Source organism: Chroicocephalus ridibundus, chromosome 1 (genome assembly GCF_963924245.1).
Source record: "Chroicocephalus ridibundus chromosome 1, bChrRid1.1, whole genome shotgun sequence".
Taxonomy (NCBI): domain Eukaryota; kingdom Metazoa; phylum Chordata; class Aves; order Charadriiformes; family Laridae; genus Chroicocephalus; species Chroicocephalus ridibundus.
In genome coordinates this window covers 38,994,290-39,017,917 of record NC_086284.1, presented here as the reverse complement: position 1 = coordinate 39,017,917, position 23,628 = coordinate 38,994,290, and positions in this window count along the sequence as shown.

Here is a 23,628-nt window from a genome sequence, read left to right as displayed (position 1 = left end):
GAATTTCTTATGGAAAGCCTATGTAAGGACACGAAAAATAAAGGCCTGTAAGTTACCTTTGAATAATGGACTTCTATTTCAAGTTCCAAATTCAGCTGAGAGTAACCATATATTGGCTGCTTGACATTTTGCACCCAAAAATTCAGAAGGAACGTGTGAGTTTTTAAAACAAGGACTCCTGAATTACCAGCTCACAGTACAATGTAACAATTAATACACCATTCAGTGACCCATCTAAAACTATATAAATATGACAACTTAGAATCAGAGAAAGGAAGGAATAACATGGAGGTAACAGTAATTCAATGTATGTCTTGTCTTTTATTATTTCTGTGGATGTGTTTAGTCTTAAACATACTTCATATCTAAAGAACATATATTTACAAATGCATATGTACATTAGGGGTACTATAATAATTTATTTAACTCATGAAAACTGCCTTACCATTTTGAAATATTCAGAAGATTTTATATATTGTAAACAGCCGTGTTGGAGATGGACATCAACTATAACTATATGTGGGTATTCTCTGTCCTTGAGTTAGACTGGAAATGTAAGACACTGGCCCTGTAAAAGAACTTAGTTATATCAAATCTGAGAGTAAATGCAATAAAAAGACAAGCATATTTAAATTTGAATTAGTTATGGCTGTTATTATTAGTTATTAGTTATGGCTTTATTAGTTATTAGTTATGGCTGGTTAAATCTGCATTTTTAAATCCAAAATTATACGATTTTTGAAGTAAATTACCTATTTTCATTAGACTAACTTACTGCAATTGAAAGACTGAGTATGGCAAACTAGTCCAAACTATGAAACACCATCTTATTATTAGGCATACTAAAAATCATACTGTTAAATATGATCGCCACTTAGTACAGGTAAGGACTACTGGTTTTAACCAATATCTCCTAATGGTGGGTAAGGCTGGAAGAGTAACTGATCTTTCAGTTAAATAGCTGAAAACAGTTAGAAAAGAACATCTGAATGCCAAATAAATTTAGTATTTTCATTCTTTTCTGTAAAAGTAAAAAATAATTAACTCTTCACATGGAATTTTGCATATCAACCACATGGGTTAATTAGGGGGGAAAAGGAAAAGAAATAGCATACTGATTTACCAAAAATTATGGTGTTGCTACTACTTCTTTAGAACACAGACTTACCTGCAGATAATTTTGGATCAAGTCTTCATCCTGTTTTAAGATTACATTTCTCATAAAAACTATGTATTGTTATTGACCATATGGACTTTTGATGAGGGAAGAAAAAAGTGAATACTGGAAAATCAAGACACTTTGATTTCTGTTGATAGTTTTTCACTTTTTCATGAATCCAGAAATATAATTTGCAGAGGGAGTCGTCACTCTTTTTTTTTTTTTTTTTTTCTTTTAGGTGAGGGTCTGAACCTTCAAGCTAAAGAATAATTCCTATATGCTTGCTCTCTGGATAAATTACTATTTCAGTGTTTATAATATATGAAGTGAAGCAGATCTATCATGAAGAAACAGTAATTCAAAATGCCCTTTACTGTGGAGCGAAACAACTTTTCTGCAGGTTGAGAATCCCCAAACTTAAATGAACTCTTCAGATGAATCAAGGGCAAAAATTGGTTTATAATGTCTCATGCCTCTGGAAAAGCCCTTTAACTAACATCTTGTAGTATACCCTGGACACAGCATGAGCTGTTGGACAAAAGGAGCAGACCAACATAATAATTTCTTCCTCCAGCTCTGTGAATTCAATTTTTGTGCAGGATCAGGGAAATCCAGCTTAAGAAAATTAAATTTACTGAATTCAACTGGAATTAGAAAGCAGTTTAATGACTGTACACACAACAGCAATTTCTATACATATACGGAGTCTGGCATTGGTAGACCTTGTCTGCCCTTTACAATTTTGCTTCCTTTTGCTGAAATGTCAAAGAGAGCTTTTTGAAAGGCCTATGACTTAAGCATGCTCGTGAAAGCAAACTATCAAATTAAAGTGTATTTCCTTTGCAGTTTCAGCTGAAAATAATGTCCTTTTTTCTGTCTGTTCTTTGACTTTATGGAGAGCTGCATATTATTAACTAGTTGTTAGGTTTTATTTTTCTTCTTTCCTCAAAAACATGCACAGCTTTGTTTTGCCAAAGAGCTTGTATAAACCACACGGTAGTAATGAAACAAAAATGTGACCTCTCCAGTGAGAAAATAAAACCCCAAAATACTATATTTTTCTTTCCCATGAAGAAAAGATTATTTGACTAGAACTATATAAAACAGTGACTTTATTGCATGCGTTCTACCCATCATTGCATAGTACAAGTACATAGTTATCCAAAATAGCAGTACTGAACAAGTTTTAATTACTTTTCTTTTTAAACAAAGCATCAAACAGTAGCTATTTTACTTCACAAGCATTAGATTAGTTTCCAAGGGAATTACCAAGGTGTTTATAGTTTAAAGGTGAATTCACAGTTTACTGTGTATTAGATCTAGTCACCATGAGTATGGCTTTTTTTTTTCCTTGCTCTGTGACGGAAATCTTTCTTCTCTTTGGCTGCATTTTGTTCTAATTAAAAAAAAAGGAAAAGTTGCTCAACATAGACTGCCCCAGAAAGCAAATAAAATTGCAACCTTTGGATAATTCTTTATGTCCTTTGTGGGGTTTCATTTTCTTTGAAGTCTATTCAGTTCAAGTTTTGCTGCTGACAGTTAAAACATGGTACAGCTCTGATCAGAACAGATTACCAGCCAACCTTTCATATTCTGTTCCCCTTATTATCCTGATACTTGTCATCATGTTTTTCCCATATCCTTTTCACAGTCGCCTATTCTGTGTACAGCTACGCATATTGTTACATCACTGTGCTTCATTCGGGAGCCCTGCTGTGATAGTTTGGCCCTCAAAGGGAAAATAATGGTACTAACATTTATGTCCATTTGGTTAAGCCATTTCCCATTATGTTTTGTGGTTTACAGAAGAGATGAAAGCCAGGGGAAAATAGTATTAAGATGGAACAGACAAAATGTCCTCGTGCTTCAAAGGAAGGCAACAAACCAGGATTATTTTGTTGATTACAACGTACTCCAAGTGTCATCGTGTAACACCTCTAGTCACTAAGTACAGTACCTTACACTCATCAAAGTGATAAAAATATCTTGTATTATAAGATTTGATAAAAGCACAGCAAGCAAAAAAGTACAGTATTTTGGTAGGTTTATTAAGTTTACCTGTCTTAGAAGCTTTAAAAAAATACCTTTTCATAAAGGTTTATTAGTCTTCAGTTCCCATTTTCCCTTTCATTATGAGGAGCAATGTCTCTGGAAAAAGGAAAGAAAGACTGATTGTTCCTGGCAGTGCACTGATACATCCCATTTCACAGTACTTGGTCCAACACAGTGCGTGATAGGAAGAAGGAAGAGGAGAGAAAACAAGGATTACATGTGTGCAAATATGTGTGGGTAAGTATAGGGCACCAGTGTGACTTATACTTACAAACCTCAGAAAACACAATATTCTGTTGCTGTAATGCAGGTATGAATACATATTTCAATAAAATAAAGTTACCTTTAAAGGAGCTTTACTATGGAATAAAGGAGAAGGAAAGTAGTATCTACTTACTGTCTCCTGGAAGACTGTCTCCTGTATGCTGTAATAGATGGGATTAAAAACAGGGGGTTACAGTAAGTAGAAGTATTTCCTCTTTCATGGATCTGTATTCCTGTCAACATTTCAAATTTAAAAGTATGAGGACTCTGTTGCATTTGGGACAAGTCTGACTTCCAGTTGAAGTCCAGGATAACAATGTTTCTATAACTGGGGAAAAAAAGCAAAAAACAAAAATCACCATATCTGCACTCTGATAAAAATCAGATAGCTTTTGTTTTGAGAAAGTGGCTTTATTTAAAAGTTTATAAAAGTTGCAGAGAACTGTGCCGAAGAAAAAGAAACCTCTGAGTTTCTGAAATCTGTATTTTTCATTCCTCTAATTTATAAGCTTTCTCTCCCAGGAATAGTTATAAATTCTAACTTTCAGACAGTCCCCCAGAAAACAACAACAAACAACAACAACAAAAAACCCCAAACAAACAAAAAAACCCACAAAGCAAAAAATCAACTGAACAACAAGCAAGTTTCAGTGCTTTCAACTGCCTGCTTTGTTTTCTCTGTTCAGCCCTGTGTTTTTCCTGCTCAGTTGCTCAGTAACAAAATACCCATTCACACTAAGTGCTAACAGGCTCATGTCAGGCCTTCCAGTTAGGTTTGTCTGCTACAATTTACTATCATTCAAATATATGTGTATATTTATATACATAGAGATATATATAGGTAGGCGCATACATACTGTAGAATCATAGAATCATTTAGGTTGGAAAAGACCCTTGGGATCATCGAGTCCAACCATCAACCCCACTCTACAAAGCTCTCCCTTACACCATATCCCTTAACACCACATCTAAATGAGTCTTAAACACATTCAGGGATGGTGACTCCACCACCTCCCTGGGCAGCCTATTCCAGTGTCTGACCACTCTTTCTGTGAAGAATTTTTTCCTAATGTCCAGCCTAAACCTACCCTGCTGCAGCTTGAACCCATTCCCTCTTGTTCTATCGCTAATGACCTGTGAGAAGAGACCAGCACCAACCTCTCTACAGTGTCCTTTCAAGCAGTTGTAGAGAGTGATGAGGTCTCCCCTCAGCCTCCTCTTCCTCAAACTAAACAGTCCCAGCTCCTTCATTCACAAGGATCAGAAAAGATGATTTAATTGTTACACTCCCTACTGTAACTCTCTACATTTGCAGAATAACTCACTTCCTTAATTCACCGCTATTTTATTCCTTTAAGGTTGGGTTGTTGTTTTTTCTGGTTTTGTTTTGGCTTGTGTTTTTTTGTTTGCTTCTTTGGTTTTTTTTTTTTCTGAAATACATTCAATATATGTTATAATCTCATCTCTGAAAATCTAAAACACTGGTCAGATGCTTTTACTTCTCAGAAATCAGTTTTCTAAGATTCTTATTTCATTTGATGAGTCTTTGGGAATAATTATGTGTGTTTCATGCATATATCAATATAATTTATTTTCCTCTTTTGTATATTCCTTCATTATTAAAAAAGATCGATTCGCAAAAAAAGGTTACTTAACCTCTGGAAGGCCTGGGAGACAGGAAAACTATTAAAATCATATTATTCAGAGTATGCTGTGATTCTTCTGCGATGCACTGTAGCTCATGAAAGAATTGCAACAGTGACTGGACCATAGAACAGTTTTGTTGAAGAAGCAAGGATATGGCCAGGAGATCCCAAGACGCTCTTATCCAGTTTCAGAGCCCTCCTGAGGAAAGATGTTTGATAGACAATTTCCATTGCCTGTGTACATTTTAGGAGGTAACTATTCTGTCTAAACCTCCCCACGTACAGATCATATTCTTTAGCTGTATGCAAGAGCTAGGATTTATCCCTTTAAAGGAGTGAGTAGTTAAAGGCTTATGAATAAAAAATACTTGAAAACATATCCCAAAGGGCTTCTTTTTTGTATTGTGTTCCAAACAAGGTTTTCAAGCAGATAAATATTATTTGTTTATACTTAATATGCTGTTAAGCGATACATCTGGTATGTTAATATCAGTCTTAAAATCCTTATGCTATAAAAGTGATAGGGAAGATATAAAAAAAAAAAGTTCAGTGCTCCTCTCCTCTCCTCTCCTCTCCTCTCCTCTCCTCTCCTCTCCTCTCCTCTCCTCTCCTCTCCTCTCCTCTCCTCTCCTCTCCTCTCCTCTCCTCTCCTCTCCTCTCCTCTCCTCTCCTCTCCTCTCCTCTCCTCTCCTCTATTTGAGACATTGTTGGGTTTTTTTAAAACTAGGTTTCTGGGAAAAAACAACAGTAACAAAACAAACCAGCAAACACCACCACCCCCAGTCCCCCCAGAATAAAACTCTTTTTGAAGGATTCAGACAATAATGGCAGTAACCACCCATTTTGCTCCTGCTTGAAATAATTGTGACAGAGCTGGGTGTTTACAGAAATCTAGTAAGTGTCACAGCTACCATCTCTGAACATGCCCCTTGAAACAAAAGGCATACTATTTTTATCTGAGTTCAGTGGGCTGCAGGTCATGCTCAATGTCAACAGAAATTGTTGGAACTTATTCTCAGCCTTGCCAGAATGCTCAGCACATAGTGAAGTGAGTTGTAGCTTCCTGATAGGAATATTAAGGGAATAAGTAAATAATACCATGGTGTCATTTGAGATATTAAGTATTTCAAGACAGGTAAAGCCAAAATCTACTTGGAGTGCAAAGTTCCAAGAGTCATGCATTTAGTTTGCCTCTTTTTTTTTTCTTTTTTTTATTTTTCCCTTGCATCCATCTTGCTGGTCGGTAAAGATTTAATGGTACGTAGAGAAAAGAGTTTAATCTTCAAAGGTCTGCTAGTAAGACCACTGGTCTCCAACCTGTTCCATGTGGCATTATACAAGGTGTGCTATCCACCCAGAGAAATCCTGTAATTTGTGTCAGATGTATGGCATCTCAGAAATATGCCTTCCTGCCCTGCCATCTCCATGGAAACATTGTCGTTCAAACAAAACACCTGCTTAATCAATAAGATTATATCAAAGTAAAAGCTAAATTAAGTATTGTGAAGAGTTGCAACAAGATATAAAAGTAAAATAAATGTGTGTATTTTTCACATTTGAAGGATAATTGTGCAAGAAGTAACTTCTTCAGGATTTATCAATCTGCCAAAAATCACTTCTAGTTTTCTTGACGTCTTTTCATTAGGATTTTATTTCTTCATAGAGTCAATGAATGTGATATTATACAGCGTGTGTCTTATAGGCTGAGTTTAAAAAGTGTTCACTACTCTGTGTACTTTAGAGACTATGAACTTGAGAAGAATTGCCTCTCAACCCCAAAGTGACATTGAACATGCAAGATCATAGAATCATAGAACCATAGATTCATTTAGGGTGGAAAAGACCACTAAGGTCATTGAGCCCAACCATAAACCTAGCACTACCAAGTCCACTACTAAACCATGTCCCTAAGCACCACATCTGCACGTCTTTTAAATACCACCAGAGATGGTGACTCAACGATTTCCCTGGGCAGCCTGTTCCAATGTTTGATAGACCTTTCTGTGAAGAAATTTTTCCTAATATCCTAAAGATCCCCTGGCACAACTTGAGGGTATTTTCCTCTTGTCCTATCACTTGTTACTTGGGAGAAGAGACCAACACCCACCTCACTACATCCTCCTTTCAGGTAGCTGTAGAGAGTGATAAGGTCTCCCCTCAACCTCTTTTTCTCCAGGCTGAACAACCCCAGCTCCCTCAGCTGCTTCTCCTAAGACTCAATTGCTCAATACAGTCTTTAGCTTCCCTAACCTTAATACATGGAATATATGCAAAGTCAAATATTTTAAAATAAGTAATTATTTACATGTTTTAGTAAACTAATTTTTCCTAAGCATAAATAGGGACTAAACATGATATAGTGAAGTACTGTGTTGACTCTGTCTGCTTGCCAGAAGCACACAAAGCTGTTCTCTCACTCACCCTGAAAGAATAAAATATGATAAAAAACCTCATGAGTTAAGATAAAGACAGGGAGATTACGTACCAGTTATCATGACTGGCGAAACAGACTACACTTGGGGAAAATTATTTAATTTATTACCATTTAAAATGGTGAGAAACAAAGACAAATTAAAATAACACCTTCCCCTCACCTCTTTTTTTCCCTAGGTTCAACTTCACTCTTTCATTCACAACTCCTCTTCCCCCTGCCCCCATGAAATGGTGCAAGGATCATGGGGAACGGAGGGCTGTGGTCAGTTCATAACTAAACTCTGGTCAGTTCTGTCTTCCTCTTATTCCTCCTCACACTTTTCCCCTTCTCCATTATGGGTCTTTCCCAGGGGACATAGTTCCTTCAAGAAATATCCACCTGCTCTGATGTGGTTAATACTAAGACTAATGTTATCGTGGGCTGCATTAGGCAAAGTTTTGCCAGCAGGTTGAGAGTGGTCATCCTTCCCTTCTATTAAGAACTGGTGAGACCACATCTGGAGTACTGTGTCCAGTCCTGGGCTCCTCAGTGCAAGAGAGACATGGACATACTGGAGAGAGTCCAACGAAGGGCCACAAAGGTGATTAAGGGTCTGGAGCAGCTCACATATGAGGGAAGGATGACAAGGCTGGAATTGTTTAACCTGGAAAAGAAGGCTGCAAGGCTCAGCGAGGATCTCATCAATGCGTATAAATACCTGCAGAGAGAGTGCAAAGAGAACAGAGCCAGACTCCTTTCAGTAATTCCTAGTGACAGGACCGCAGGCAATGGGCACAAACTGAAACACAGGAGCCTCTGTCTGAGTGTCAGGAAACACTTTTTCCTTTGAGGGTAACTGAGCATTTGCACAGGCTGCTCAGGGAGGTTGTAGAGCCTCCCTCGTTGGAGATATTCAAAAGCCGTCTGGATATGGTCCTGCACAAACGGCTCTAGGTGGTTCTGCTTGAGAAGGGGTGTTGAACAATATGACCTCTAGAGGTCTCTTCCAACCTCAACCACTCTGTGTGTCTGTGAAAACACCAAATCCACCTTGTTCCCTACTGACAGTGCTGAAGACATCCATTATTTTCACCTATGTGATTTTAGAGTTCAGCACTTGGTGGCCCTGCCTAGGAAATCTTTTCACAAATAAAGCCTTAGCACACCAGAAAAACAGGACTGTCTAAGCTGTTTCAAGTTGGGTACATAAAATTGAAACATCAAAAATGACTTGTTACTTTGAACTGTAAAACCTGATATTATTGAATTAGAAGATGTCTGCCCCAATGAAAAACATCTTCCAGAGGGAAATGGCTGTTGGTGAGAAATATTTGAAGTGAAAGCCTCCCCCATCTACGTAAGATTTGAAATAATTTACCCACTTCAGTAAAAACTCTAATTATATAGTATGAATTTCTGCATCAAAAAGCCAAGCAATTAATCAAGTCTATTACTAACTCTTCAAGCCACCCCAGCTGTATGTGAAGGAGGTGTGAAAAATTAAAGTTCAGTAATCTAAAAAAATACTCCAGCTTCGTTCCTTTCTTTGTTGGCTGGGAGTAGTTGTGGAGGATTCACAGTAGTATTCACTCTGTGGGTGATTTTTGAGATGGGCCTTTCTGATCTAAACTCAAATTGTAGTCTAAAATTAAAACACAGGTTGGATTTCGCATTTTCTGTGCCAAGAATTTTCTGAATCAGACATACCAAGTAAGCTCCAGTGATTTTCTGAGTCACTTATGTTTTTAGTATTTTTTATAATTAAAGCTTTTGAGAGACTCAGTTCTAAGCAGCTGCACTAGACTAACTAGCAGGTGCTCATGCCTCCACTTGAATTAGTTTCTGTCCTACTGTGATAGCTATCTGGGCTGGAGCAAAAATAGCATCTGTGAGTGAACACAGGACAGATCATGATCTTTTATGATCCTTCTACCAAAGAATGCGTAATCTCATTTCAATCAATGCATCAGTTTGTATAGTAAGAAAAGAAGAAACCAGAGATGTCTGAGAGTATGTAAAATGTGTGACCTAGATGGTTCAGCTTGAAATGTCCAGTTATTTAAGTATATGTAGACATAATGTTCTGTGGTCCTACCTTACTATTACAGCCTGATGGTTTTTTATAAATATTAAATACAAACGAGTCTTAAGGAAGAATATGAAAGAGAAAAAGCTTTTTGGGGTGAAGTAAAAGGGTGTTGCAGGCGAGAAGAAGAGTTTTGGTAAATACTTCAAAGATTTGAGTAAAAGTAGATAAGGTAGCACTAGAAACAAAATCCAAGCAACAAATAAAGCATCAATGGCCAAGGTAATAAACTGAAGACAAACATTTGAGTAACAAGAATGGTTGAAACAGATGGGTGAGTGGAAAACATAAAGGTTAAAGAGCACTGTGGAGTGTATCATGTAAGTAATAACATAAAAGGTATGGCTACTGATTGTCAGACAGAATATGACAAATAAAAGATGAGGAGACTGGAGAAACAGAATTTTAAAGAATATTTAGACAAAGGCTAAAGAAAAAAATATTAAGAGCAAAGGTCAGAGCTGAAGATGTTGAACACCAAAATCATAAGATTGCATATGAGAGAAAAAAATAAGTGAAGCAGATGAAAGTTAAGACAAAAGTTCCAGAGGGAAAACAATAAACAGAAAAAAAAAGGGAATGAGAACCATGTATAGGAATGAATGTGAAAATAATAAGACATGATTCCTTTCAATAAAATAGAAAAAAATAGGATTACAAAATACAAAGTTGTTGAATATAACCTCTACACTGTCCATTATTGCATTTAGGACATTCACCTTTCCATCTGGAAGGAGGGTCTCTGATGGTTGCTTTTGCTTGAAGTCTCATACCTCTGAGTTACCAGATGATATTTGATAGTTAGGATCTGGTAAAGATGTTTCTCATCATTGCCTCAGATTTCTGTTTTGTCTTTCTGAACAAATTGCTTGACCTAGTTTGTAAAGAGGAATTTGGCACGACTGTTTGAGCTTCATATTCTCTCTTTCTTCAGATTGGCTCTTTCCTACTCATGAAACTACTGATCATCCAAGCCTTTCTCTGAGCACAGACATTTTATACTTTCTTCTGGGTTGGTTCTTCTCCCATTCCTCGCCCTGGATAACTCCCTTCTTCACAGAAGATCCCATAGTTTTCTGTGCACCCTTCTCTTTCATCGTTCCCTCATGGTTTAGACAACTTTATAATAAATAGAATAGAACAAATCAAAAGAACAAACCAAGCTGTCAAACACCAGGCCATTCATCACTGCTGATGGACATTTCTTCAAACTGTTTTTAAAGACCCCCACTAAGTAAAACTCCATAACTTCCACAGGTACATTCAGACTAAATTTAGCATATGAACATGAAAGTAAATTGGCTGCAGAATTGTATCTTGGGATTCTCTGCCATCAGCAGTTTTCAAGAACTGTGCTACTTGTTGCAATAGTGATTTTGGTATGTAAGTTTTTAAATGCCAAATTTGCAAGCTTTAATGATTTCAAAGTTTTAGGAAATATGTACACAGCACAAAGAAGCCTCCCTTAAAACATGTGAATTCTGTTACACATAACTGAAACAATCAAAATTTCAAATTATTTTTAATTACTAAGATTGATAATATTGAAAATACATCCCCCAGGAAAAAAACAAAACAAAACAAAACAAAACAAAACAAAACAAAACAAAACAAAACACACACAACAAAATAAAACAAACAAACAAACAAACAAGACAAAACAAGAAAATGTCTTCCAGGAGAAAATGGTGGTTGATGGCAAAGCTTTGGCCACTAGAATAATTTAGAATAATTTATCTATTCAGTGAAAACTCTAATTATTAATTATACAGCACACGTACATCAGAGAACCACACAATTAATCAAGCCTGTTTCTATAACCTCAAGATGTTACAGCTGCATGTGAAGGAGGAGTATCACTATTTTTAACATAGAAAGTTTGTGTCTATCTTGCAGCAATTTCAGCTTTTATCTTTTCTTAAATCCTACACTTAAAAACAGACTATTCCTTTCCTCTCCATGTCAGCTTTCTATGAATGTGAATATGGCTTTTCATGTCCTTCCTTAATTTTCTAGGGAAAAATATGCCAGTTCTTTCCATCTTTTTTTTGGTATCTCATATCTACTAGTTAATTCCCTTACTTTTTCTTGGGATTGTCCTCTCTTCGTATCTTCCTTAAAATGTAACACACAGATATTGGCAGTTTTACTCCTTACGTTTTACATAATAAAACACTGTTCATACATCCTAATAGATGCCTTAGAATGTTTGCCTCCTTCTGCTACCTACCTAATCAATAGTCTAGTATTTGAATAGATAATTATTCTGTCTAAGCTTATGAAAATGCATTTGTCCCTACTTAATTTTATCCCCATTTTCCAGTCCATTTCTCCATTTTATGGAAACAATTAGAAATTCTAATCCTGTCTTTCAGTGTCCTAACTGTCCATCCCTGTTTCATGTCATTTGCAATAATAATCATGCTCTCTATTTCTTCAAACAGGTCATTATTGAAACATTGGATGCTCTAGTTTGATGTTTGATAAGGTATCATTATTTATCATTATTTTGAAACTAGAGAGGGAATACTTTATTACTATTGTTCTACAGACTTTCATGCCAAACTACTTCAGACAAAGCACACAGACAAGGCATATACTTAATGTGGATTTACAAATTGGAAAAGGCTAGATACATATCTGAAAGCTATCAAGTTTCTCCTCTCACCTGAAGCAAGTGATGTTCTTCAAAGACCACAAAGCATCTAGTAACATAACAAGTTTTCAATATTCTCAGGAAAAAAAAAAAAGAAGTAGAGAGAATATGTAATGATGATACTATAACACACAGTAGTTAGCTAAAGAAGAGCTTGTGTTATAAGTCTATTACACTGAACAGTTTGAAAATGTGCCTGGAAATTTCCTAAAGTATTTTCTATACCTAATGCTTTGTTTTACTAGAACATAAAAAACAAAACAAAACAAAACAACCAAACAAACAAAAAGTAAAATTTAAATAATTAAACAAAAATCCTTTTGGTAAGACAGATTAAGAACAGAAAGGGGCTGACAATCAGTTTCCCTCATATTCATTGAATCTTTACATGTGAGACCCTTCCCTGAAGTCTTTTTCTCTAATAGAAATATGTGGGTGCTTCAAGCAACAGACTCTACGCTATCTCCTCTTGGTCTCTGAGAAAATAGTTTTGTCACACCAGATTTGATGGTGTATCTCCTTTCTTCTATTCTTAGGCATCTCTTAGACTGGTATTAGTATCACCTAATAGTATATATCTATAAAGTCCTGTATATATCTCAGTTAGTCACGCTAAGCTCTCTAGTTAGTCAATGGAAAGAAACAGATGCTCATAGAGTGAATCACAAAACTGTTTTGATGTTCACCTCAGGACATTCCGATTAATTTCTTTCCTTTGACTGTAAAAGGAGTCTTCCTTTTGGAAGTTCCAAATGATTCCATGGTTCCAAATGACTAGTTCTATATCACAGATGTCTGCACTGCTTCAGATTAAACCCTTTCCTCTATTTTTAAATCAAGTTTCCTATTTGCAACCTGTCTCGTTCTCTCTCTCCAACCCCGTACCTATCCTGCCCTCAAGTCTAGAACCACCTCCAGCCTGAGCACACTCAGATGCCACTGGCAGAGGAAACATTTCTGCTTCTTCTGGCATTCCACATGATCCAGAGAGAGTCTGTCAAGACAAGCAAACAGACAGATTTCTCTTTTGTCACCTTTTTACTAACATTTACAAAATCCACACTGTAAACTTACAGCAAATAAATAAAACAGACTAGATAACCATGCCACAGTGCTCTTAACTACTACAATTTTTTGCATGTTTTATTTCCAATTGAAATATAACAACTAGTGGGAACAAAATAAGACACTTTCATAAATTGATTTATTTCAACTAAAATGATGAAATTGGAGGAGACCATCCAATAAAAAGTCACAATAATGATTTTATAGGCATAAGAATCAACTTTGGCATCACAGTATGTGATTTTACACCTTTGAGTTTGGGTGCTGACAAGAACATTCACAAAGATTTCACCGGTTTCTATCACGTATCAGCTATGGTAGAGACAATGACAATTACAGAATTTAAAAAACTCTCACTAATTTTGTAATGATCACTTACACATGACTGGTTTGTGTTGGATGTACGAACTAGATTGTAACAACATGAATAAAAAGTGTCTTTTTTTTTCTGCATATGGTTTTTACAGTGTCTTTTAAAAATAAAATAACCGAAGAGACATCTTACAATTATTAAATAAAAATTTCAAAATAATAAAGAAAAGCCAGCCCCACCCAGATTTTGCAAGCAGTAAGGTGTCGTTCTGGAAATATAATGTTTAATTTCTCCTTTGTTGCTAAATCGTGTGGAAAGATTCACACAGGAAAGACAAGTTCAAACCTTTTCAATCTGCAGATCAAGGACATTTTGCACTGCAGACATAGCTCACTCTAAGCTAATGAAAGCATATTAAAAATGGCCTTGTTTTAAAAAATAGTATAATTACAATTTGTGGCCCCTTAGAATCAGTCCAGAGCTCGTACCCTGCAGAAATGACTTGAATAATTGGTAATGGCAGTAGTCTGGTGCTTCAGCAATACAAACACTGTCAAGGAAATGCTATTCCCTCAGTCCCCCCAAATTATAAAATCTGAACTCCTGAGGTAAACTGATCACAAGGAAGGTAATGCTGAAATGCACACAGTCCAGAGGAAGAGATGTTCTCAGGAAAATGCAAATGAAAATAGTTGAACAGCTTCCATTATCAGCAAGAAAATATTATAAATATATCTCCTTCAATGTAATTGATTATACAAAGTTCAGCATTCAATCAAGATGTGAGAAGTGTCTCTAAAATTATGCAAAATCTTAACATACTCATAGCTCCAAACATATCTGAAATACAAGTTCAAGATGTGTTTCAGGTGTACAGCTCCTATTTCAAACATGAGTGGCTGATTACTCAGCTTCATTCATTGCAAGCCAGCTGTCAAAAAGAAAGATTGTTGAAGTCAGTTCAGAAGTATCTTAGTCGTCTCAGCCAGATTGAATGTCAGCTGTTTTCCAAAGCAATGAAATTAATAAAAATGATTCTGTGGTAGAGGCAAGCAATGCAGTAAGCTTGGACGTCCTCTTGTTCACTAATCACTCAGTGTCAAAGAGACAAATAAAGGTCTGCTTCATTGAGCGCCTGTGTTCCAGCTGATCACCCTTGCGTAACCTGTACTTACCCAGCTTTGTTGGTTGATTCCCAAAAGCTCATTAGAAAACTTTGTGCAGGATAGGATTCACAACATGTTATTTCTTTGTAAAGCCAGCCATTAATAAATTAACAATAAACACTGTTTTATATTGAACCTAATTACATTTAATTATTAAATTAAATTAAATTATTAAATTTAATGTTGGTCATCTAGCATCTGAAGTAAATAGCAATGTTCAATATATTCTGGAATTGGCTTATGCTACTAAATATGTGGTGCAAAAGATAAATATCATTTTGTCATAGTAAAATTTTGTCATTAATGTCATAGTAAAAACTATAATAGCCTCTGGTACCTAAGTACTCCTGTTTTTTTATTTCTGGGACAACTGGATTGACAGAAATTTCCTTGCATAGTTCACAACCCAAAGCATCCTTACATTTGTTCCCTGTTTTTTGAATCAAACTTTTTTGGCAGCAGTGGTTTACTGTTTTATATCTGTAGGTCTGTTCTGTTAATTTCTCTTACTTTTAGGTAGTTTTAATTTCAGTTTCCCACAATTTAAAATTTTGTTTCTTTTGCTCTGTGTTTTTTCATTCATTCACATCCTGCTTAGACTCTCTGGTAACGCTCTTCTACTGCCTTTTCCCCAGATCAAAATGTCATCTGTGTAGACCTCAGTAACCTATATGACATCAAGAAGTGTTGCATTTTTTGGTAAAACACCTTGTGTACTGAACACAGCCCAAATGGCAGTTTGAGAAATGGTGTTTCCCAAGGGGGCTGTTGAATGTGCACAAGTATATCTTCTTTTTTTCAAAGAGCAGCTAGCACAACCCTGGTGACGTACAAAGCATAAAATATATACGTATCTGGCATCAGCCATCACCTCCTGAACATCTCCCCTTCAAAAGCAGAAGAAAATCTTAACATACCTAATTCTTTTGCGTTTTTTTGCAAGCTGACAATTCTGTCAAAAACTTTTCTAATTCTGACAATTTTTCCTACAATGGCCAACAACTATACGCATTCTAGTAGTTTGATACACAGTGATTTCCAGAGCAATATTGTCATTCTAACCTCACACATAGAAACTGTGGCAATGTTATGAAATGAGAGACATTTTGCCTTCTTCTCTAGATTGCCATATTTCTCAGTCCTTGGAAGATCTGTTCAGATGGTTCCTAAGGTGTGGCATTAACCGATTCTTTGCAATGAATGCACTCTTGATTAGCCATAGGGTATGAAATATTTTCATTTCAATAAAATTTCTTTTAACATGAAAAATCATCCAATAAGGGCACATTATAAGTTGCACACATACATTTACTCATATGTATAATTCATATATTCCTTTAATGAAATTTATAAGTTTTGTCAGTTTTGTCATAATTGTCAATTCTGTTTGGTTTTTTTTTTTCCCTTTTTTTTTTTCTTTTCTCCCACCCCTCATTTTTTCCCTTGGATTTCCACCTTAAAAGTAAAAATATTTTATTTACTTTCTGGTCAGTAGCACATTCATTTTCTGCCTGCAGTATTGTTCTTTGTTCTAATGAAAGATTCCTCTAAGCTAATTGGACTGCTATGTTATGAGATTGCTGGTCTTTGCAAATGTCTCAAAATAGTCTAATAAATTCTCATGCTTATATTGTGTTTCAAAATGCTTGTATTTTATTTCTAAATAATAGATATTATCATGTTTGGGGTGCTTGTGTCAGTATCTGTCATTTCTTAGTATTTGTGAGCTCTTTTTTGGATTTTGCTTGCTTGACTGTCTTTCTTTCTCATGTTGCTTTCTATCTGATTTCAAATTAATTCATTTTATCAAAGATAGAGTGCAACTTTTGGGTTAGAATGGGTGATCTTTTCTGCTTGGGAAATGATAATTGCCCTCCATAACACCTCTCTTTCTCACTGAATTCATCTATCATAGATTCATAACTTGGTCTCAAATTTTGAAAGAACTGCGAAATGTATTTTTAAGCGAACACTTCTCTTTAAATTTAATAATATTATTCTTAATGTTATCTTTCCAATACACTCTGTTGTTTTCATTGTACACTGCTGACATATATCGCAGAAAATATTCTTCAGAGTTCTCTTTATTTATGGAGTTTCAAAACTGTTGGAGGTGGTAGTTGCCCTAGATTTTCAGTAAAGCTGTTTTCCTAATTTCTCCTCTATAACTGTGTTCCAAATCAAGGAATAATGGCACTGCTTCAGTTAGTGTTTGGCTTCTACCTCGTCGTTACTGCAAAATCTTAACTATTGCAGTACAGAAAACATTTCCATCTAGCTTGTGCTAGAGGTGAGAGTATAAAAAATGTGCCACAAATCTTTTCACTGCTTTTTATTGCATTTAAATGCTAGTCTGATGCTGATGGGACAAAAATCTTCCAAATGAGCCGTTATTTTACACACTTGCAACATGCTGTTATCACACAGGAGGTAATTTTAAGGAATTCACATGAATACTACTCTCAGATAAGCAAATTTTGTTTAGATTTACAAGTAATCTTTGTATTGCATATAAAAGCAAAGGGATTTTATTGATTTGTTTGTTTTCTGTAAAAAAAAGGCAAAAACCACCAGTTTAAGCCCTCTCCTTTCCAAACAATGTTCTATTTCAGGTTCCATGCTTTATTTATGACAAAAGACATTAAACTTGAGATAAAGATTCAAAGTCCTCTGAGGCTATTGAAGGTCAAAAACCAAGACTGAGGGGGGAAAAAAAGGAGAGAGACTTTTCATAGCTTACAGAGCAGAGAATGCAAGACATTGATATATCCAGTAAATTCCATTTTCTTAATTTTTGCTCTTATATTTCTTATTTTTTCATTGCAGATATCCTATGTATTTGAATTCTCATATTTTTTAATGAACTATATCAGTCTTGTCTTGCTGAACTTTCTTCCTGCTGCTTTTTCTTTTTTTTTTTTTTTGTTTACTATGAAGAGAAAAGAAGCCTTAAGCTCTGGTGACTGCTAGAAGCTGAATTGGGTAATTCTGGAGGAGGGAGGTGTTAATGAAGTAATTAGAATATGAGAGTTTGAGTGCTCTTTAACACGAAGTGTTCATTTCACATTCATCAATCAGTTTCGAATCTCTCTCTCCGTAAAATGGACATTCCTAAGAGTTTGAACATTGTTCTATTATAGACAAATAAAAATGAATTCATGTTCATGTTGAAATATTTAATAAATTATAATTTTGCTTTTAAAAATAAATATATAAAAATAGAACTTTTAATTTAATCACAAAAATATTGTAAGGATTTTTATTTTATCAGAAAAAAAAAAAAAGACAAATTTTTTTTGGGCCAAATTGAACCAAATCTAGTTGGTTTAGTTTTTCAAATTGGACTGCTGTGCCTGCCCCTCCCTCTCTCCACTATTTATACAGCTTTAGAAGTAAGCTGCGAATATTCTTTATGAGCTTTAGCAGTGACCAGATAAGTAGGGGAAATTCTGTCTTTCACTGAAGATCGTTCTTATCTTCAGATACTATGAAACTCTTCTCGCAGAGATGTTTGTTATCTCTGACTTATACATGCAAAGAACAAATACTTGACATGGAAAAACTCCAGATTCCACCAAAGAGAAATAAGCTGACTTTTCTTGGGAGGGGGAATAGGTTGGCGCTGGTATTGTGGAGCTGTTTTTTGTTTCGTCAGAGACAGTATCCAAACCCATCAGTTATAGTCAAAGAAGATATTTTAAGAATGTAAAATTAATTCCTTTGGCAAGTGGTTTTATCCTTCACCCCTGTCCCAATAATCATATAATGTTCAGTCAGGAAAACAAAAAAATGCATCCCAGCATGAGTTTAATTGTCTAGGTCCTAAAAATGTGGACATACTGCTTATCTTTAGCTTCATAAACCATTGGTCTACTGCCTCAAGGTTTGGTATTTCAACAGAGAATGAACAAAAGAATAAAGAACAGGACTTTTCGTTTAGCTCAGTTCTCATCTAATCCCATTCCTCTCAATCACACTCAACGTGGAATGTCATAGAAACCCAGGAACGTTCGCAGATGTTCATTTAATACTTCAACCCACGACACACTTCCATGAACATCCTCCAAAAAATCATACCACTATGTAATACAGGAAACTCAAAAAATCTCCATTAAATTGGAAGGGAAAAAAAGACATCATAGATAAAGAGAGTTGTTAATGTCTACTGTTCTTGCACTTCATTAGAAAAAAATATCCATCCTAAGAAGTAGACCATATCATATGCTGTGGAGACAAGTAAGACATTTCTAAAAATCTCTGACACTCTGACCTGCTGGCAACACTTTGCCTAATGCAGCCCAGGATACCCTTTGCATTCTTTGTGGCAAGGGCACATTGCTGGCCCCTGGTCAACTAGGTGTTTACTAGAACCTCCAGGGGCTTTTCTGCCCAGCTTGGCAACCCCCAGCATACACTGGTGCATGGGGTTGTTCCTCCCCAGGTGCAGGACTTCGCATTTCTCCTTGCTGACCTTCATGAGGGTCCTATCAGCCCTTTTCTCCAGCCTGTTGAAGTCCCTCTGTGTGGCAGCACAACCCTCTGGCATATCAGACAATCCTCCCATTTTTGTGTCATCAACCAACTTGCTGGAGGTGCACTCTGTCCCATCACCTGGATCATTAGTGAAGATGGACCCAGTATTGATCCATGGGGTATGCTGCTATTTACCAGCCTCCAACTATATTTCATACCACTGATCATCACCGACTGGACCCAGCCATTAATTCAGTTTTCAGTCCACCTCACTGTTTGCTCATCCAGTCCATACATCAACAACTTGTCAGTTGACAGCCAAAGGCTTTTAGTTTATTAAGTTGGTCAAGCGTGACATCCCCTTAGTGAATCCATGCTGACTACACCTGACAATTTTCCCATCAGGTTTCCAGGATTAGCTGCTCCACCAGTTTCATGGGGTTTTGCCTCCTCAGTGTCTTCTCTCAAACACTCTCAACTTGGCCATTTTCACTCTGGTTAGAGAACCCTTATGGCTTATGGACATAAGAAGTACACTACTACATGTCCTACATGCCAATGGTCTTTCCCTTACAGTATTCTATCTTCAGCACTGGCAAAAGGAGAGATGATTTAGGGTGACCTCACAAACCAAATGACTGTCTCCACTGCGTTCACTATATAGTACCCCAGGTTCTATTAGGGAAAGTAGAGCATTCTTCCTTGCTTAGTTCATTTAGTATCCATGTAAAAAACTCAATGTAACTTTGCTTTTCCACCTTTTCAGCAGATTTCCAAGTGTTTTCTGGAGTTGAAATAAAAAAGCCATTCAAACACTAATGATATCTTCATGATTAAACTCTATTGCTACAACTAAATGACAGAAAATATTGCCTTCTAGATATGCAACATGGAGTTAGAATTTTTTTGATGACTTCCAGCTTTACAAAGAGCCAATACAGCATGAAAATTACCCACAAATAAAAGTATCTCTAAAATAATGAAAGCAACATCATTCTACGCTTTAGGATTGGTTCTGTTATATGTGAGAGAGATAGTATTTTAGTAAGAGCCAATGTTTCAACTTAATACTAATATGACAACATTTTTGGCTATCAGGGAAGATTTCCTGGAAACTCAAGTAATTCAAATACAAGAGAAAATTAAGTTTGTGGATTAAGTGCAAAAGGTGAAGATTTGAAACATATGTTTTGTTCTTATTTTCTCTGTTTTTTAAAAATAATGATTTTCTTTTTCTTGCATGCTATTCATCTTTGTCCTTGATTTCTTTCATACTGTTGTGGTTTATTTTTCTTTCATTACAAAGTTCAAGAATAGCATGTAATAAGAACATTAATCTCTTCTAAGTAGAGTCATTGGGCCAAATCGGTCAATTCAATTTCCACTAACATAAACTCAGAATTTAACTATCAATTTAAGTGTGTGATTTTTCTTCATGCTTACATCACAGGTTAGAGAAGAATTCAGTCTAATGTATTATTTCATTTTATTTTAGCACAATTAATTTAATTTACTCAATATTTTATCTATAATCCCCCCCCCACAAAAATAGGAATATTGAAATATTTGTAGAATATTGTAAAAAAAGGGAAAACACTGTCTTTGAAGTGGTAGTTCCTTTCTGAAACATTAATCCCAATTGGAGAGCTAGTCAATAAATAAGTACACTGATTGAATAATGAATCAATAATGGAGTTAAAAAGAAGGAATATTTATCATACAAAAACTAAAAAAAATAATATCTTAAAATCTCCTATTTAGCAATTTACAATTCATAGAATAATAGAATCACAGAATCATAGTATAGCTTGGATTGGAAGGGACCTTCAAAGGTCATCTAGTCCAACCCCTCTGCAATGATCAGGGACATCTTCAAGTAAATCATGTTGCTCAGAGCCCTCTCCAACCTGACCTTGAAAGTTTCCAGGGATGGGGCTTTTACCACTTCTCTGGGAAACCTGTTCCAGTGTTTCACCACCTTCATTGTAAAAAACTTTTCTTACTCCTAGTCTAAATCTCCGCCTTTTAGTTTAAAGCCATTAGCCCTTGTCTTATTGCAACAGGTCCTGCTAAAATGTTTGTCCTCATCTTTCTTCTAAGTCCCCTTTAAGTACTGAAAGGCTGCAATAAGGTCTCCACAGAGCCAGTATGCTAATGCTAATTGTATCTGGCATAGAAGCTGTAATTAAAAAGCTTTTTTGTGTAGTTATTTATCTGTAAGTTTTCATCAACTTATGTTTTGAACTAATTTCCTCTCTTTTACGGACGAAACCAACACATTGATTAGTTATGTGCAGTTTTCCTCCTTACATTGCAAAATAATTTATTTTCCATATAATATTACATTACTGTATTACAAAAGGTGTACTTTTTGGAAATATTTTTGGAAATATTTGTAAATATTCCTAGTAAAATTGTGGAGTAATCTTTAAAATATTTCTGTAAAATATTAATGGATATTCTACTAGTTAACTACTGAAGGTGTAAGTCACATGCTCAGTAGTTTAAGTGATGTGCTTATTTACTTTGAATTGCTATGTTTCATGTGGTGGGCTATACGCTGATTGCAGAGAAAGGATGAGGACTTTTAGCAGTCTGGCTAATGTTAATCAGGCTGTGAAATCTGCCAAGGATCCCTGGCAGACCAGGGTGTCTTGAACGATTAGTGCCTAAGTGTCTTAAAGGAAGAACAGGAATTCTTATTTGCTCATGACAATATGGTATTTTCTCAGACCAACAGATCTATCAGCCTTTTTCATTCTTCTATCACACAGTGGAAAGAAGATATCTTTTTTTAAAGATTTACACAGTTGTTTGAAAGGATTCCTGCTTCCTGGTGGTACCTATTGTTTCTAAGTGTCATGATCAACAGGTTAACTGTCTTTCTAAATCTTCTCTAAGTGCTCTCTGAAGGCTTTAAGGCCATAAGTCTTAAGACTGCTGAGCATTAGATCATGAGTAAGACCACAGCACTTGGTGTATCAGCCATGGACGTCTCAGCAGATTTAGACTGGACATCAAGAGCTCACTGAGCAGCGATTTGAAACATAGCAGTAAGCAGGCTCACCTGAACAGCAAAACTTGATTATTTCAGATTAGAGATGAGAAAAATATCTCCAGATTCAGCTACTGCTGTCCGGTACTGGCATAAAAGTAGGGCACAGCCTGTAGCCTGACAGCTGGGTAACAGCATGTTCCCACCGTAGCTCTGTCTGGGAAGCTGCATCAGTCGTGGTGGGTGCACTTTACAGGGGACACAGCCTTCTACCAGGTGGATACCTTTGCTCCCTGGTTGATCTGGCAGAGCTTTAGCACCCTTCCTGCACACCCTCCTGTGCAAAGTGCCACACAAACGGCCATGCCATGCCCTTGCTGATGCACCACGCTCTGTTTGCCCACCCTGTTTGCAGGGTTCCTGGATGCTAATGCTCCTTAGGGGCTTTTCTAGAGGGGGAGGGGGCTTGGCTGCTGTTGCTCCTGGGCCCACCCAGGTCTCATCAGCTGCTGTTGCATGAAATTCAGGCTCCTGACAGGTATCTCGGCTCCCCCTGAGGTTTCCCTGGCTCAGGACAGCCCCCCCTGCGCACCGCGCTAGAGCCCTTTATTGCAGATCGTGCCGACACTGGAGCCGCTCACCTCAGTGACTGAGTGACGTACACACACCCCCTTTTAAAATACTTAGGTCATGAGCATATAAAATCATAGAATGGTTTGGCTTGGAAGAGGCCTTTCATGTTCATCTAGTTCCAACTACCCTGCCATGGCCAGTGAGATCTTTCATTAGATAAGGTTGCTCAAAGCCCCACCCAGCCTGACCTTGAACACTTCCACTGATCCACAGCTTCTCTTGGCAACTTGTTTAAGTATCTTACGACGTTCGTTATATTTTTTTCCTTATATCTAAACTAAATCTACCCTCTTTCAGTTTAAAACTATTACCCCTTGTCCCATCAGTACAGGCCCTGACAAAAAGTCTCACTCCATCTTTCTTATAAGCTCCCTTTAAATATTGAAAGATGATAATAAGGTCTCCCTGGAGCCTTCCCTTCCCCAGGCTGAGCAAGCCCAACTGTCTCAGCCCTTCTTCATAAGAGAGGTGTTCCAGCCCTCTGACCATTTTTGCAGCGCTCCTCTGGACTCGCTCCATCAGGTCCATGTCTTTCTTATGTTGGGGACTCCAAAGCCAGATGCAGTACTCTAGGTGGGGTCTCACGAGAGCAGAGTAGAAGGGCAGAATCACCTCCCCTGACCTGCTGGCCATGCTTCTTTTGATGCAGCCCAGGATGCAGTTGACTTTCTGGGATGCAAGTGCACATTACTGGCTCATATCCAGTT